Source organism: Apium graveolens, chromosome 1 (assembly GCF_009905375.1).
Source record: "Apium graveolens cultivar Ventura chromosome 1, ASM990537v1, whole genome shotgun sequence".
Lineage (NCBI taxonomy): Eukaryota > Viridiplantae > Streptophyta > Magnoliopsida > Apiales > Apiaceae > Apium > Apium graveolens.
Genome location: NC_133647.1, coordinates 2,969,751 through 2,988,719, shown reverse-complemented (window position 1 = coordinate 2,988,719; position 18,969 = coordinate 2,969,751). Strand labels below are relative to the sequence as shown.

The 18,969-nt window shown below is 37.4% G+C and overlaps 1 non-coding gene across 1 annotated transcript; it reads left to right on the top strand.

Moving 5' to 3' along the window:
• Positions 1-18,065: 18,065 nt before the first annotated feature.
• LOC141680918 (small nucleolar RNA R71) lies at positions 18,066-18,172 on the top strand. The gene has a single exon (XR_012558448.1). It is a non-coding gene; the product is annotated as a small nucleolar RNA R71 (small nucleolar RNA).
• The last annotated feature ends 797 nt before the right edge of the window (positions 18,173-18,969 follow it).

Below are 18,969 nucleotides of genomic sequence, written 5' to 3'. Positions count from 1 at the left end.
TGAAAGCACTTTATGGTTTGAAGTAAGCACCTAGAGGCTGATATGATACTTTGTTGAAGTTCCTTTTAGAAAATCATTTCACAAGAGTACTGTTGACAAAACTCTTTTCTTTAGAAATGTTAATGACTCTAATATACTTGTTTAGATTTATATAGATGATATTATATTTGGCTCTACATATGAGAAACTTTGTAAAAAATTTCCAAACGGATGCAAAGTAAGTATGAAATGAGCATGATAGGAGAACTAACTTACTTTCTTGGTTCACAAGTTAAATAAGTTAGTGATGGAATATTTATTAGTCAAACCAAATATATTCATGATCTTTCAAAGAAGTTTGACTTAATGGATTGCACATCTACAAAAACTCCCATGGCCACTGCTACTAAGTTTGAATTGAACACTATTGAACAATCTGTGGATATTTCAAGTTATAGAGGCATGGTTGGCTCACTTTTATATTTAACAGCCAGTAGGCCAGATATAAAGTTTGCTACTTGTCCTTGTGCTAGATTTCAGGCTGATCCTAGAGAATCTCATTTAGTAGTTATTAAGAGAATTTTAAGATATATCAAAGGAACACCAAAATTTGGTATTTGGTATCCTAGAGATTCTAGATTTGATTAAATTGGTTATTTAGATGCAAATTATGCAGGTTGTAAAATAGACAGAAAAAGTAATATAGAATCCTGTCAGTTTCTAGGAAACAAGCTTGTGTCCTGGTTTAGTAAGAAACATAACTCAGTTTCTACTTCTACTAATGAAGTTGAATATATTGTTGTTGGTAGCTGTTGTGCACAGATTTTATGGATGAAGAATTAATTGTTGGATTATGGTCTGAAAGTGACAAGATCCCAATTTTTTGTGACAACACAAGTGCCATAGCCATTACTGAAAATCCTGTGCAGCACTCAAGGACAAAGCACATAGACATCAAGTACCACTTCATCAGAGAACATGTTATGAATGGTATAGTATAACTTCATTTCGTTCCCAGTGAGTAGCAACTTGCAGACATCTTTACCAAGCCACTTGATGAACCTTCACTAGGTTGATAAGTGATTTAGGTATGCTTAATTCTTCCCAAGTTATTTTGATGTCTAATAAAGCAGCCATAAATAATTTTGACTTTATTAAAGTACAAATCAGGATTTGCAAGTTATCAGATCCTGACATTGGCATCAGGATTTGTAAATGGTCAGATCCTGACACTAAAAATCAGGATTTGCTAGCTGTCAGATCCTGACACCAAAATTAGGATTTGCTAAAGGTAAATACTGATAACAATCAACGGATAAGGATTATCTGTTGAAATTCAAATTGTTTCTGAGTACTTTATCTTTCAACGGATAAAGGCACATCATGTATCCGTTGAGTTGATTCAATCTTAGCCGTTAATTCCAAACCCTAGTCGTTGACTTTACTCACAGCGTGTATGTATCTATAGATGGATTGATTTTGAAATTTCTACAATCTGCTTTATTTTTAAACGGTTATTTTTGGCAAAATTCCATTGTATAATTTATTTTATTTTTTCTTATTTATTAATCCTTTTCAGAGTTAGTATAAAAGCCCAATTCATTTATGTATTTTACTTTTATCTCTCTCTAAATTACTTAACAACTTTTACTCCCTTCATCTCCATAAACCCCCTTTCTCTGTAACTGTTTTCTACTCACAAGAATGGCACCCGTAGTTAAGATTATGTCTCAGTCTGGATTTGTCTATGAGAAGAACAACTTCGTGGCACTGGTGGACAAGAAAATTGCTGCTTTTGAGGACTATCACAAGATGATGGACTTCATTTGCAACTGCAAACTAAGCTATGCTATGCTTGAGTCTCCAGTAATCTATTATGAAGTTGTGGAGCAAATCTGGACCACGGCGGTGTACAACTCAAAAGACAAAACCATTGCTTTTTCTCTGAAAGGTAATGATTACTGTATTAATTATGATGAAATATAAACATGTTTTTATTTACAATACTATTGTTCCACATACAGACATAGATGTGAGCATCATTCTTAGGTCTATGGGTTATTCTCTCATTCCCACAAAGTTAGGCGAGGTTAGGAGAATGGGCCTTATAAAAGAATGGAGCTTTCTGTGTGATTCTTTTATCAAAGTATTTTTTGGAAAAAGTAGCAATTTTGATACAGTTACTTATTCCATGGTTAACATGCAATACATGCTTTTTAATGACAATCCTTTAACTTTAGTAACTCTGTCATGATGGAATTATGGTATAAATTAGTAGATATTAAGAAAGGTCAAAGAACATATATTATGCTAGATTCTTTATGATGTTAGCTAACTTTGTTTCTGAGAACCTTGTAATTGAGAACCCAAATAACAAGCTTGATTTTTGGGTCCAAGAAAAGAGAGTACATGCAGATCTGAGCAGGAACAACCTCAACAATGCAGTGCTCCTCAACTAACTTCCAATATTTGAGGCACAACATGTAATTGAGGTAACTACTTATGCTCCAATCTCTTCTCCACCCATTACTTCTTTAACTTCAATTGTGGCAATGTCATATGTGACAGTGACCAAATAGATGCCTACCCAAACTAAATCTAAATCCAAGTCTGAGAAGCCAACCTATGTTGTCTCTAAAAAGACAGCAGTTGTAACAACTACTACTTCACTTGAGAGGAGTACTCAGGGTAGGCAGATGGGTGAGGGAAGGGGTGAACATTAAAGAAGCCCCAAAGATAAGGAGGGTGAGGTATGTGTGACCCAAACCAGCCACAATATAGTCTCCCAACAGACTTTAGTGCTTAATAAGGAAATTATCTCATTACTAGTTGCAGCCTCCCAAAAGGATGTAACTATTTAAACAAGCTTTCAACTAAGAGCACAGGCCAAAAGGGTGAGGGACACAGACAAAAGCCAAACTTATATTAGAAAGAAGAAATCAAAACCAATGGGGGAGTCACAGGGTGTACACACAGTGCCAACTGTAGTCCAAGACTCAGTTACTGCACCGTCTCAAATTCATATTGATGTGTCTCCAACAAATGTGGAGTCACAGCTAAAATCTCTCATTATCGAAACACCACATACACAAAACTCTCCAACTATCTCTTTGGATGTGGATATGATACACATATCAGTTCCTGATTCTCCTTCTCTTACATTCATGGAGGTGCAAAAATCTAGTGCAACTGAGCATCATCTTATTGATGATTTGTTGGCTCGGTTACCCATTCTTTCTCAAACTGTAGAAGAATCTGTGCACCTAGATTTAAAATCAATATCCACATATTCAACTATAGTCTGAACTCCTACCTCTATTATTTCTACTTCTTCGACATATATTCCTCATCCGTTGATCAGTGAATGTCCTTCGACGTCTAAGCCTAACAGCAGTCATCCATTGATAGTCTCTGCACCTCCTGAAATATCTAAAATTGTTACTTGTGCAGATGATGTAGTAGTTGTTCAATCACTCTTAGGATTGAGGGAATGAAGTGATATTAGTGAGAGGCTGGGTTGCTCCCAGGCAAAAGGAGAAGAAAATAGTGAACATATGCATGCTAATTTTTCCAGCGTGGCAAAAATGAGTGATAAGAGTCCCACCTTAAATGGTGAAGGTGAGGGTGTGAGGGTGGTGAGCCAAGGGGAGCCCTTGATGCAAAAAGAGAGAGAACATGAGAGAAAGGCAGGTACTGGAGAAATAAGGGTGGAAGCCATTGCAAGTGAATCAATGAGTATCAATGAGGCAGAAAGGAAAAGACTATATTAGTAAGAATACAAAGCTGTCATAGATTCTATTTCCCTAGATGCTGAGATGTTTACTCATCCTGTTACAGCCTATCAGACTTTGGCTACTCAGGGCAATGAGGAAGCAGAGAGGATTCTCAATCTGGTACATACTACAGATTCAATGCTAAGAGCAAAGGATGCAATCAAATCTCTTCCACCTACAGCTGGGGATGATTTTAAGTATGATTCTGGTGACTCTTTTGATGATGACACTACAAGAAAAATGTCAATAGACATCACACATTAGACATCGGTTGTAGGTGCCACTGATGTTAAAAGATTTAATGACATTACCCCGTGTTTTTATGATGTCTTTGTTCTTTGAAGCCATCGGTTATTATTAAACTGATGTCTAAACTTCACCTAAAAAAAAAACTTTTCGCGCCTACCTTAATTTTTCCCCCTTAGTCAAAATCTGCCAATATCTGTTCCAAAATTTCCCCCCTTCACCAATTTCTTGTTCCCCCCTTCCTCACCATCTCTCTTCATCTATCTTCACACAATTAAAAAATAAAAACGGCCTCTCTCTCTCTCGAACCCCTTCATTCTCTCTCGAACCCCTCTCTCTCTCCTTGCTCACCATCACGATGAACTCCGTTCACCGTCTCACCATCTCTACTCCGCTTACATCTCTCTCAACTCAACTCATCTCATATTTGTTAATTATCTATGTTAAGTTCTGTACTCTGGTAAGTTATCTTTGTACTCGAATTGAAATGGTCTTCTCGGAAGACCAATTTTATAAATTGAGGGTTTTTGAAATCAAAACCCTAATTTTATAAATTGGGTTTTTATAAATCAAAACCCTAAATGTTTTATTAATTCAATATCTTTTGAAGTTACTAATACTTTTTAATTTGTTGTACACAGGACGTAGTTTGAGTAAAAGATTTAAAGATTTAGGTAATTTGGGTGTTTTGTCTGTAAATTTGTAATTTTGTTTGATTTTTCTTTTTTGATTTTTGTAAATTAGGTTTTCATTTGTGTGCAGGGAGGATATGGAGAAAATTATACTTACACTGATGATGGGTTTCTTGTTAGTTGTCTTTATTGTGATTCCCCGGGTGTTTAAATCTGGTAAGTAGTTTGGTTTTTATTTGAATCTTGTTATATGGTTGTGGAAATTAGGCAAATGCCAATTTATGGATTTGTTTGTTTTTAAGGTTGTAGATGAGAGGAAAGCTGTTCAGTCGAATAATTTTGTCCAGGTACTTGAGTTACTTTCGAGTTACTAAGTTTTGTTAAAGGGTTTTGTTGAATATGAATATGTCGTTTGTTTATATAAGTACTGCTTCCTATAATTATCATTTTATGTAGTCTGTGTCTGACTAGTGGTGCTGGTAAAGTATACTAAAGTCTAATATAGAATACTAAATTGTATTCTTGCATTTTGTTATATCTTCATTCTACAAGATTCCAACAACATTTTTATATGTTGGAAGATTGGTGTTATACATTTGACCCTGAGTGACAATCATGATTACTTTACTTGAAAGGCCCTGATCTACCAGATAACATGTAGATACTTGACTATCGCACACAACAACATTTTTTAACCGGTTTAACGGTAATTTCAGAGGGATGTTGTTTATTAGGTGTCTTATTTTTGTCTCCTGAAAACAAGTGAAGATGAATGAGCTGATGTTTGATTGAATTTGACAATGTGGACAGTTGTTGATTGATCAATTTTTTGTTATAATAAAATCATTGGACGGCAATGTAGTTTCTTTGATTGCAGAATTTTAATTGGATTCATGCCCTGCCTCTTTTTGCAGAAAGAATCCAGATTTGTTTGGTGAGCTTGCCAAGGGGCAGAGCCCAAAGGTTAGTATATACATGCCGCCCAAAATATCTTAGTGTGATTACTGCCTCGTAACAAAGTTTTTTTATGGTTACTAAACCATGTCGTGATCCTAATTGTGTATTCTCTATCTACCGTCCTGCAGTTTTTGGTGTTTGCCTGCTCAGACTCTCAAGTTTGCCCATCTCATATCCTCAATTTTCAGCCTGGAGAAGCCTTTATAGTCCGAAACATTGCAAACATGGTCCCTCCATTTGACAAGGTTTGCACGTAAATAGAAGAAGATCTAGTATATGTACTAAACACATGTTTGAAAAATTCAGTATGCTATAGTTAAGTAGTTGAAGGGGAAATCAAAGTGATGAAACTTAACTTACTGCCTAATATAAGGCTAATGAATAATAGGCTGGCTAAAGCTCAAAACTGTGATTATTATAATGTAGGACCAGTTTTGGCTTCTGGCCATGGATAATTTAAGATGTGGTCTTATTTTATGATATTTGGAGTCAGTTGACCCTATATATGGCTAATGATGTAACATTATGTTCAATATTAAAAAAGTTGTCTTCTGGAAATTTTTGATGGCTTCCTAAAATATAGGGTCAAGTTTATTTCACAACTAGATCACTAACATGCATAAACTTCTAGGATCTTGTTCTGTTAGATGGTAGTTGTGAACTATTTAACCTGTATAGCTGTACCTTCGTCGGAAAGGAAAGTTTGGTTGTATATTAGATTAACAGATTTTAAGTCAACTTGATCAATGACTTAATTTGATTGGTTATTTGTTTAATTTTTCTATTTCCTTTGCTTTTATTGATAACATTTTAAATTGTCTTCCTCTATTTGTATGCTGCAGACAAAATACTCTGGAGCAGGGGCGACCATCGAATATGTTGTAGTTCACTTAAAGGTAAAAATTAATTTTTTTATCTTGTGGTACCATACTTTATTCTTTTTCTCCTTGTTTGATGATATTTGAGCAAGGCAAAGATCGATTAGGAGCTTTGAGTTGATAACAAATTATAGACTATTGTGGATGAAGGGGCATGCGGCAAGTTAAGTTAAGAAGTTTTAACACCGTTGCGACACTAGTGCTTAGTAACACTAAATAGATGTTTAAACCCAAGGAAAATTATGTGAAGAGACTTTTAAGTAAGTTGTTATTTGTTTAATATTTGATTTTGACTTTTCTTGTGCATCTGACTTTTGGCGGTTATTTTGTGTTTGGTTTTGTAGAAGCATGTACACGGGAATAACATTTACGATAAGCCATGAATGTACCTCAACTATTTGTTTTACTTTTGTGCAATTTATTTATTTCCTTGCATTTGTAGGTGTTAAATATTCTAAAAACCTTTTTGGACGTAACAAGATTCTCTTAGTTAAGTCTCGCAAGATTTCTTTCAAGGCTGCAGACAAGATTGTATATTTGATTTCCTTTATCTTTTACATTTTTGATTTTTCCTTGCTCTTTTTTTCTTTGCTCTTGTAATTTGTACCCCCCCAAAGCATGACTTGGGGTCTGGATTTGAATGAGAGATTCTAGTGGACAGACAAATTTTAAGTAATAATTTGTGGACAGTACCTGTTGTTAAGTGTCTAAAAGCATGTCCTAAGTTTTAATTGGTTAATGAGATATTGATGCATAATAATTAATAGAAAGCCATTTAGAGACTTATTTTATATATTATTTTCTGGAATAAGCCCTATTCAGTGAAAATTGTAATCATGTGAGGTTGCTTTTACATCCTTCTTGGATTCACGTAGCATAAATATGCAATGTTTTATTGTAGAATTGCTAGCTTGAAACTTTATAGCATACTGGTAAATTGTAGACTACTTAAGCCGGTCACTTAACATTTGTTACCAAATTTACTTCAGGTCCTAAGAAGCATATTAGCAGAATGTTGAAAAGTTTTTCGCGGTGGTACTCTTCCTTCTCCCCAGAAGTATCTGTTCTGTTGAAGTTGCTGCTGAAGGCATCAGATTCTGCAGATTTGGTAGTGGTAAAGAATTTTATTAGCCACTCTGCTAGCAGTTTGCAGACTGGGTTGAATGATTTGAAACCTGTCATTGTTAAATTATTAGACAGAGAACCAGAGTTGCTTGTGAACCTTTTCAGAGGAATTCTTGATATGATTGAGACTTTAGGGATGTTTTTGTTATTATTGAATTCATTTTTGGTTGTTATTTTGGTCTAAGAATAATTTGATTTTTGTATTGTGTAAGTAGTGTAATAACTAAATATACATCACTTTTATTGTGTAAAAATTGATGTCAACCAATAAAATGCAAATCAGTTTTTGTGAGATAAAACTGATATATATGTGAAAATATAGACATCACTTTTAAAGAAGAAAAATTGATGTCAAAAAATTTAATGTACATTGCTTTTAGATAAACAACTGATGTCAAAGACAAACATGTTCAAGTCTAAATTGAACATAGACATCACTTTTTTTGGGATAAAACTGATGTATATATTGGCATACAGACATCACATTTCACTAAAAAAATCGATGTTTAATATCTGATTTTACATCACCCAAATAAAAATATTCGATGTCTATGTGAAAAAAACATAGCTCATTATATGTTTAATCTGTTGTAATAGGTGTAATTTATTTATTAAATTATTTATTTCTAACATTTTTTGTAAAAAACAATGCATGGACATCAGTTTTTTTGCCAGAAATGATGTCTAAGCCAGTAAAGACATCGGGTTATGGCCGATGTCTAGAATAGACATCACCGACATCAACATCGGTTGATAAATAGCATAGACATCGGCCAAAAACCGATGTCTATGAATATTTTTCTTGTAGTGTGAGTCTAATGGGGAAGATACTGATGAAGCTGGCATGGACTTAGGGGGGGGGGGCTACAGGTCATAGTACCTTTAATAGTACTCCAGCCTGGATGTTAACCAAGGAGTGCAATTATCACCATTTCAACTTGTTAGTCGCTAAACACGCGCTAAAATTACATGCAAGTATACGCGTTCGCAAGTAGTATAAGATATAAATCAGATTTGTTCCCACAGAGACTGGTTTAGGTTACTGTATAATTTATGTACTTAAGCAACAATGTATGGTTATTATTCAATACTAAGACGATAACAAATTGATGTTGTTTATAACTAAGAATTAAACTAACAGTTATAACTAAGAGAATAAGAATGGTTGAATTAATATATATGACAAACATGAGATTCTAACTTCATTAAGTACTTCATTCAATAGCCTTTTCGTTCTTAACCTTAGCATGTAATGGTGATGGCACTAATCAAACAACATGAAACTGATAAACACCAACTTTCATTGTATGAATACCATACTACCAGACATCCATAAAAAAGATAGAAGCTGGATAGACACCAATTATATTGAGACCCTATATGTCTATAAAATTTGACAACATAACGGTTTAAGCACAAGTTATCTATCTTGATTACATAGGGCAAGTAAGATGTTTAAAATTACCCACGAATCATGCATAACAAATACATGAACCTATGCTAGCATGGCAAGTTCTAAATCCGTAAATTCACTTTCGCTTCATTAAAGATTAACACATTATCTTATAAGTTCGCGACGCTCATAAGACGAATAAGCCCAACCAATACTAGGTTATCATACAATCACCACACACTAAGGCATCGAAACATATCAACTAAAGAAATCTATAAATAAATCCGCTAGAACCCCACGATAACGAATATCCCATAATCAGACTCATCATCAACATGGGTTCCGATGAAAGCATGGTATAATAAACGTAGTCTTTATAACAAATAATAAAATAAAGTTAACACCAGAGTATAGTTTCAACAAAACAAGAAACGAGCATCCAAGATTACAACTCAAAATAATTATTCACAAGAATAAACTAGATCGTCTTCGCCTTTGTTGAATTGTGCTATAGGTCTCTTGCCGTCTTCTCCTTAGCTCTGATATGTCTCTGGCTTGATAAGTTATGAAAAATGACCTAAAGTTATGATTATATAGCAGCCGCATGCAAAGTAGAAGTCTTTCTCTCAAAAGCCAAATGGGATCAAAATTCTTCTATCCCGACACAGCGTGGGCGCGTGCTTGATCAGCACGGGCGCGCTGGGTTTCTGATGTTTGGGCGCGGCCGCGTGCTTTAACAGCGCGGGCGCGCTGACTCTCTGATCAAAATTATGACTTCTTCTATTTCCTTCTTGATTTGAGCTGGTCTTCCACTAGCTTTATTCCAACACCTTCCTGACACCAAATTAGCACCAAAATAATGTTAATTCACCTGATTACCTGGAAAATGCCTGAAAATGTAAAAACACTAGAAAACACATTAAAACAACAATAACTTGAGTACAAATACACCAATTCAAAGCTTTACGGAGCGTAATAAAGTGTCTTAAATGCCACTCAACATACCCCCAAACTTGAATCGATGTTTGTCCTCAAGCATAAACAGCTTCAAAGAACAAGAAATAAAAATGCATGAATGCAACTAAATGAATGCAATGATCCCCATAGAATAACTAAACCAATCAACAAGCAACATTTTAACAAATGCAGTTATTCACATAAAGATCAACCAAACCCCACAAATCAATCTACAAACCAAAGACGTGCGTGTGTGCAACTGCTTACAGATATACTATCGCAACTAGATCAACAATCATGACTCACTACTTATCAAAGCAATCGCAAGCTTATAAATAGAATAAAAGCTAGACTCAAAATAACTTATAACACTTCAATTCTTATATCGGAGTTTTACATGGATTCATGCTTTTATTCATAACAAAACAAAACAACTATGCTTATTTGATCGTGCAATGAGTGAGGTCCACAAAAGACTTATATTATAGTAACCATGTAGCGAGCGTTAGGTTAACGGATCCCAGACTATAAAAGCCTTAGGTCACTAGGCACAAAGTCCCCTAAGAACTTAATAACTCAAGTACTAAAGAGCCCACTCGTGATCAATTATACATAACACTCTTTTTCTTTTCTTTTCTTTTTTCTTTTCTTTTTTTTTCTTTTTTTCTTTTACAAATTTATGAACGAGTGCGTTTCGCTCCATCTCGCTCAACCCTAGACTACTCATATAAATATGAGCCGGCTACTAGCCATTTGACACCTAGCCACACAACTAGCAATGAAATCCAATTTTCTCCAATTTTTAAATATCCATGATAATTTATTATTAAGAGAATATCCAAAATTCTAAATATAAATAAGCGATTAATTCTCGATAAACAAACAAACCATGACCATGATCTAGCACTCTAGAAACCTATAAGACTTAGTGAAATACAATTGTCTCTAGCATGCAAATCAATTCGATAAGACTTAACATCACTAAATATGACATCACTACACTAGCACCAATATCACAAATTAATCTGAAAAATCATCTAAGGGATCATGTTTTTTTTGAACGAAGGGATCATGTTATTATGCACATGCATGAAACTATATGAACAAACTATCATACAAACTACCAAAAATAAAAAACTACTACATCGCAAAATATGTAAACTATATGCACTAAACTATCTGTCAGATATATTTGAGATGTCATGTCTAATATGATCCGTATTTAGTTTTCAGATCTTAACAACAGGACATATCAGGACTTATTGAAATCAGAACTTACTGTAGTCAGAACTTAATATCAGAACTAAAGTCATCAGAAGATACATATCAGTACTTAAGTGCGGGAAGACTTTCAGTTAAGGAATGAAGCTGATTTACAGGAGAAGATCAAGACTAAAACAATAGATAATATGCATGGAAAGAGTTAGAAGATGAGAAGACTTGTAAAAGATATCTGATTGATATATTTTAGGAGACAGAATTATATTCCATATCAATTAGAATATATCTTGTAACTGTGTATTATATAAACACAGCTTAGGGTTTACACTATATTTGTTATCATTATCGAGAATATTATACATTGTAACCTAGAAGCTCTTAATGATATTGTTCATCACTGAGAGAGAACAACAGTTCATATTGTAACAGAGTTTATTGAATATACTTGATCTTTGTTACATACTTGTGTTCAAATCGATTTGATTGTATAAACACTGTATTCAACCCCCTTCTATAGTGTTGTGTGACCTAACACTATCATGAATATGCAACTATATGTGACTCACACAAAAGATATTCCTTCAACTACTACCCCCAAACTTAAAATATTCACTGTCCTCATTGAAGGTAATAGTAAGGAATCAGGCATACCTACTCCGAATCTGAAGCATCACCCTCAACGGGTGGAGTGTCAGGCATGTCTGGAGGCGAATACAGGAAGTCCTCACCAAATACTGGCCACTGGATGTCAACACCGGTGGCTCTGAAAGCTGTCCCAAGTGCCTGAGTAAGATCATGTGCAAACCGACTATGGATGTCGTGCATCGCATCCATCCTCCTCGCTAGACGCCTATACTTCGTCGAACTCAAACCAGCTCCAACCTCTGCTACTGCTGCCTCCTGCTACGACGAACCAGCCTCCTCTCCTTATTGAGCTCTCCCTGCTGCTCGACGGGCCTTCGAAGAACCTCCCATAAAAGTCTGATCTGCTGGTACACCACCTGGCAGATGATCATATGAATAACCAAGCCCCTTAGGATCGAGCTTCCCTCCATACCACTTCTGCATACTCAACAGTGTAGAACTGTCGATATGAGCACTGGGAAGCTGTAGCTGCTCATGTGCGGGCCAACAAACACCAACTGCCAGGCACACTTTCGTCACAACGGACGCATAGGGTATAGAACCCGTAGTAACTCCTCTCAAGAACCTCAAAATCCCCTGATAAATAACCATCCCCAAATCAATGTAATCGCCCTGAAGAATACCCCACAACAAACGAGCACGCTCCACAGTAATCTCATGCACATGAGAAGATGGAATGATGTTAGCAAAGATAAAAGAATTCCAAGCTCGTGCAAACCTGTTCATGCACGACGCAGGGAACGTGGAGTAATCGGTAGTGCCCCTCTTGAACTTCCAGTGAGTCTCATGCACACACAGAATCGCAACGATCAGATCCAAGTGTCCTGATCGGGCTTCCTTGCGGGCTGCTCAATCACCCTCCTAATGGCATCAGCACTGTACTCTACAGTCATCCCCCTAACCACCGTGAAGCCATTCTTCTCTGCCTTAGCATTAACATAGAACTCCCGCACAACACTCATGTGCACAACAGCGGGAGCCTCATAAAAAGCAATCCTACCCATCTCAAGAATCATCTCCAACAACTTATCATCCTTCCCTGATGGCAGAAAACCTCGCTCCTTAGCAATAGGCTTCGAGAAAATCCTCGTGTACTCCTCTTCAGCCTCAGGAGTAGAAAACCTTGGCCTCACACCACCCACAGATGAAGAATCGGTGGTGCTGCTGCCTACTTGCGTTCTTTGTCTCTTGGGTGCTATTGGGATTGAATAAGAGAGAATAAAAACTAAGTGTTTGAGAGAGATTTGTGTTTGAGAATTTGTGAAGTGGTGGAGAAGTTTGTGTATAAGTGTGTGTGTGTATTTATAGGTGGGGAGATTAGAATTAGATATAATTTAGAAGTGGGAATTGATTATGGGAATCGTGGGAATAATGGATTTGATTTGGGGAGGGAAATTTGGATTGTGGAAGAGTAAAATTCGGTTGGGAATTGATTTTGTAGCAAAAATCACATTTTTTACTCTTCAAACAGTTGTTTTTATTTTTCTAATTCGGGACCCCGGCGCGGCCGCGCGCTTGAACAGCGTGGGCGCGCTCACCTTCTAGAAAAATGGCGCGGCCGCGCGCTAAATCAGCGTGGGCGTGCTTACCTTCTGGAAAAATAGAGCAGACAATAGAACGGAACTAACCACCTCGTGGTTTGCCGTGTCACCATAGTAATGCTTCAACCTCTGACCATTGACCTTGAATGCTTGGCCCGAATCATTTTCAAAAATTTCCACCGCTCCATGCGGAAATATAGTTTTGATTACGAAGGGCCTTGACCACCTTGACTTCAACTTTCTAGGAAAAAGACGGAGACGAGAGTTAAATAAAAGAACTGTTACCCCGACACAAATGATTTGAGTACTAGACCCCTATTATGCCACCTCTTGACTTTCTCCTTGTACATTTTGTTGTTCTCATAAGCTTGAAGTCGAAACTCGTCGAGTTCATTCAATTGAAGCATTCTCTTCTTTCCAACCGAATCCAAGTCAAGATTCAATTTCTTCAAAGCCCAATATGCCTTATGTTCGAGCTCCACTGGCAAATGACACCCCTTACCATAGACCAACTGAAACAGTGACATTCCTAATGGAGTCTTGTATGCTGTTCCATACACCCAAATAGCTTCATCAAGCTTCAAAGACCAATCTTTCCTCGATGGACACACAACTTTCTCTAAAATACACTTGATCTCTCTGTTAGACACCTCAGCTTGAACATTTGTCTGAGGATGATAAGTCGTAGTAATGCGATGATTCATATTATACATTTTCATCATAGCAGTGAACTTGCGATTATAAAAAATGCGACCCCTCATTACTGATTATGACTCTTGGAGTTCCAAACCTTATGAATATCTGCTTGTGAAGAAAATTAAGCACCACTTTCATATCGTTCGTTGGCAACGCCTTAACTTCAACCCATTTTGACACATAATCAACCACCAACAGGATGTACTGATTGTTACAAGATGAGACAAATGGCCCCATGAAGTCAATTCCCCAAACATCGAAGACCTCAACCTCGAGAAGCACATTAAGAGGCATCTCATCCCTCTTAGATATATTACCCACACGTTGACATCGATCACATTTCAAAATGAACTGGTGAGCATCTTTAAACAAGGTCGGCCAAAAACACCTGCTTGAAGAATACGAGCTGCTGTCTTTCTCCACCATAATATCCTCCATAAGCCGTTGAGTGGAAATCTCGCAAGATCCCCCCTATTTCGCTGTAAGGAATACATCTCCTGATAATTTGGTCAGCTCCTTGCCAAAAAGAAATGGCTCATCCCACATATACCACTTCACTTCATATAGAAACTTCTTCATTTGAGCATATGATAAATCAGGAGGCATGATATTACTTACAAGGTAGTTCACAATGTCTGCAAACCACGGTTCATCTTCTTGCACTCCAAACAACTGCTCATCGGGGAAAGACTCATTTATCAATGTCTTTTCCAATGAAGTAGCATTAGTGTTCTCTAAACGCGAGAGATAATCATCACCTTGATTTTTAGACCCATTTCTGTCCTTGATCTCTAGTTCAAATTCTTGAAGCAGAAGAACCCATCTAATCAATCTAGGCTTCGAGTCCTTCTTTGAGATGAGATATCGAATTGCAGAGTGATCAGTGAAAACTGTCACCTTAGTCCCAAGTAGATAAGATCGAAATTTCTCAAAATCATAGAAAATAGCCAAAAGTTCTTTCTCTGTAGTAGTATAATTCAGTTGAGAACCATTTAGGGTCCTGCTAGCGTAGTAGACCACATAAAATATGTTGTTCTTCCTCTATCCAAGAACTGCTCCAACTGCATAGTCACTTGCATCGCAAATCATCTCAAAAGGTTCATTCCAATCAGGTGTAGTTATAATGGGTGCCCTGATTAAACTCTTCTTCAATGCCTCAAAAGCTGCAAGGCACTCGTCATCAAACTTGAAAGGGACTTCTTTCTCTAGAAAACTGCACAATGGCTTCAAAATCTTAGAAAAGTCCTTGATGAAACGCCTATAAAACCCGCATGACTAAGAAAACTGCGAATTCCCTTAACAAAAATAGATGGAGGAATATTCTCAATGACCCCCACTTTGGCTATGTCCACCTCAAGACCCTTACTCGAAATTTGTGCCCAAGAATAATGCCATGTCGCGCCATAAAGTGACATTTCTCTCAATTAAGAACCAGATTGGTCTCAACACACCTCTTGAGAACGTGTCCAAGATTTTACAAGCATTCATCGAAAGAATCTCCAAATACAGAGAAGTCGTCCATGAACACCTCCACATTCTGGCCAATCATATCAGAAAAGATGGTCATCATACATCTCTGAAATGTGGCTGGTGTACCACACAGACCGAAAGAAACTCATCTGAAGGCGAAAGTACCAAATGGACAAGTGAAGATAGTCTTCTCCTGATCTTCAGGAGCAATACAAATCTGATTGTAACCTGAATAGCCATCCAGAAGATAGTAATACTCATGACCAGCCAATTTATCAAGCATCTGATTAATAAATGGCAAAGGGAAGTGATCTTTCCTAGTGGCCTTGTTCAGCTTCCTGTAGTCCATACAAACTCTCCACCCCGTGACTGTTCGTGTAGGAATAAGCTCATTCTTCTCATTTGCTACCACAGTAATTCCACCTTTCTTTGGCACACATTGAACTGGGCTCACCCATGAACTGTCAGAAATAGGATAGATGATCCCTGCATCTATCCACTTAAAAAATTTCTTCTTCACTACTTCCTTCATGATCGGATTAAGTCTTCTTTGCTGCTCAACCGTAGGCTTGCTACCTTCTTTTAGCAGAATTTTATGCATGCAATAAGAAGGGCTGATTCCCTTGATATCTGCTATAGTCCAACCAATTGCCGATTTGAACTCTCTCAGGTAGATGCATCACCTAAAAAGCATACCTCAAATGCTCAGGTAAAGGCTTAAGCTCAAGAGTGGGAGCTTCCTCAATAGATGGCTTGAGGCGTTTAGGAGCTTTGTTCAATTCCTCCATTCCAAGAGATTCAAAAGGTGTATCAATCTTCCTCTTCCAGGGAGAAGCATTTAGATATTACAATTGCTCTTCACCTTCGTCATCTTCACTATTTGAATTCCCCAATAAGGCCTTCTCTAAGGCATCAGACCTCATCAAGTTATCAAGTTCCGAAGTCACCACAAACTCGACCAACTCCACCTTTAAGCACTCTTCATTTTCTGTAGGAAATTTCATAGTATTGAACACATTAAAAGTTACATCCTGATCCAGCACTCACATTATAAGCTCATCCTTCTGCACATCTATCAAGGTTTGGCTAGTTGCCAAAAAAGGTCTTCCCAAGATTATGGGAATCTTCTTGTCCTCCTCGAAATCAAGAATTACGAAATCAGCAGGGAAGATGAGTTTATCAACCTTGACCAAGACATCCTCCACAATACCTCGCGGATATGTAATAGAACTATCGGCCAACTACAAAGTCATATAAGTCGGTTTTGGATCAGGTAAGTCCAACTGCTTGAAGATTGACAAAGGCATTAGATTGATGCTAGTTCCCAAGTCACATAAGCATCTGTCAAAAGACACTTTTCCAATAGTACACGGAATAGTGAAGCTTTCCGGATCTTTAAGTTCCGGAGGCAACTTCTGTTGCAGCACATCACTGCATTCCTCCGTGAGAACGACAATCTCTAAATCATCTAGCTTCAGTTTCCGAGAGAGTATACCTTTCATAAACTTTGCGTAACTAGGCATCTGCTCAAGAGCCTTAGTGAAAGGTATGTTGATATGAAGTTTCTTGAACACCTCCAGAAACTTCTCAAATTGCTTATCCAGCTTTTTCTTTTGCAGCCGCTTAGGAAAAGGCGGTGGAGGATAGATCTGTTTCTCCCCTGTATTACCCTCAAGAGGAGTGTGCTCAATAGTAGTCTTTTTTGGTTCCACTTCTACTTCCTGCAGCTCTACTTCTTTTTTAGCCCCAACTTCTTCAGTCGAAACTTGAGTTTGTTTGGGATTCACAACCTTTCCAGACCTCAAAGTGATTGCCTTTACCTTCTCCTTAGCTTCCTTCTTTCCTGGCACTTCAGTGTCACTAGGTAGTGTACCAAGCTGACGATTTAGTAAGGTATTAGAAATTTATCCAATTTGATTTTCCAAGGTCTTGATAGAATAGCTTGACTCTTGCACATAAGCTTCAACTCCACTAATTCAGATTTTTCATTAGCTTGTTGCTGCTGGAGTTGCTGCCTTGGTGCATATTGCGGTTGCTGAAAACCAGGGGGGTTGTACTGCTTAGCTTAATACTGCTGATAAGGCTGTTGAACTGTATTCTGCATATTGCTCCAACTGAAATTAGGATGATTGCGGTTGTTGGGATGATAAGTGGCTGGCACAGGTTGCTGTGAACGCTAAAACTTGCTCACAAACTAAGCTGATTCACTAGAAATTGCACACTGATCAGTCTCATAGGCACCAACACAAAGCTCACAGACACTAGCAATTTGATTAACTCCATAATTAGCCAAAGTGTTCATCTTCATCATCAAAGCCTTAAGTTGGGCATCTATAGCAGTTGCTGCATCCAACTCCAGAGTTCCGGCTACTTTTCCCTGAGTCAGTCCCTGAGAAGGATTCTGGTATTCATTAGCAGCCATCAGTTTGATCAATTCATAAGCTTCATCATAGAATTTAACCAACAAGGCTCCTCATGATGCTTCATCAAGCATGGGTCTAGAAGTAGCACCCAATCCATTATAGAAACAGTTTATAATCATCCAATCAGGCATGCCATGGTGTGGGCACTTCCTTAGCATCTCCTTATATCGATCCCAAGCCTCACACAGAGATTCTCCAGTTTGATGAGCAAACTGAGTAAGAGCATTCCTGATTGCAGCAGTCTTCGCCATAGGAAAGAATTTAGTGAGAAACTTTTGAGCAAGATCTTCCCAAGTGGCGATAGACCCTGCTGGTAGAGAATGTAACCAACACTTAGCTTTATCCCTCAGAGAGAATGGGAAGAGTCGCAACTTGATAGCATCTTCAGTCACATCATTGAACTTGAAAGTGTCACAAATCTCGATGAAATCCCAGATGTGCATGTTGGGGTCTTCAGTATGGTAACCCCCAAACTGAACTGAGTTCTGTATCATCTGAATCGTGCTTGACTTGATCTTAAAAGTGTTAGCCTTGATGGCTGGCCTGATGATGCTTGACTGAATGTCATTGATCTTAGGTTGAGAATAGTCCATCAAAGCCTTAGGATTTTATGCTTGATCTCCCATCACTACTAAAACTGGTTCCTCGACTTTCTCTTCTTCTTCTACCTTCTTTTCTTCTTCAAAAACTTCCCTTCGAACCACCACAACTTCTTCCTCGGCTTTATCCAGAGTTCTCTTACGAGACCGCGAACGCGTATGCATACACCCTCGCTAGAGTACCTGAAATAAGACAAGAGAACAGATAAGTAACAATGTCCAAGTCAATGAACTTTAACGACCACTGATGGAAAACACATAAACTAAAAATTAAAACCGAGTCTCCGGTAGCGGCGCCAAAAACTTGTTAGTCGCTAAACATGCGCTAAAATTACACGCAAGTATACGCATTCGCAAGTAGTATAAGATATAAATCAAATTCGTTCCCACAGAGACTGTTTTAGGTTACTTTATAATCTATGCACTTAAGCAAC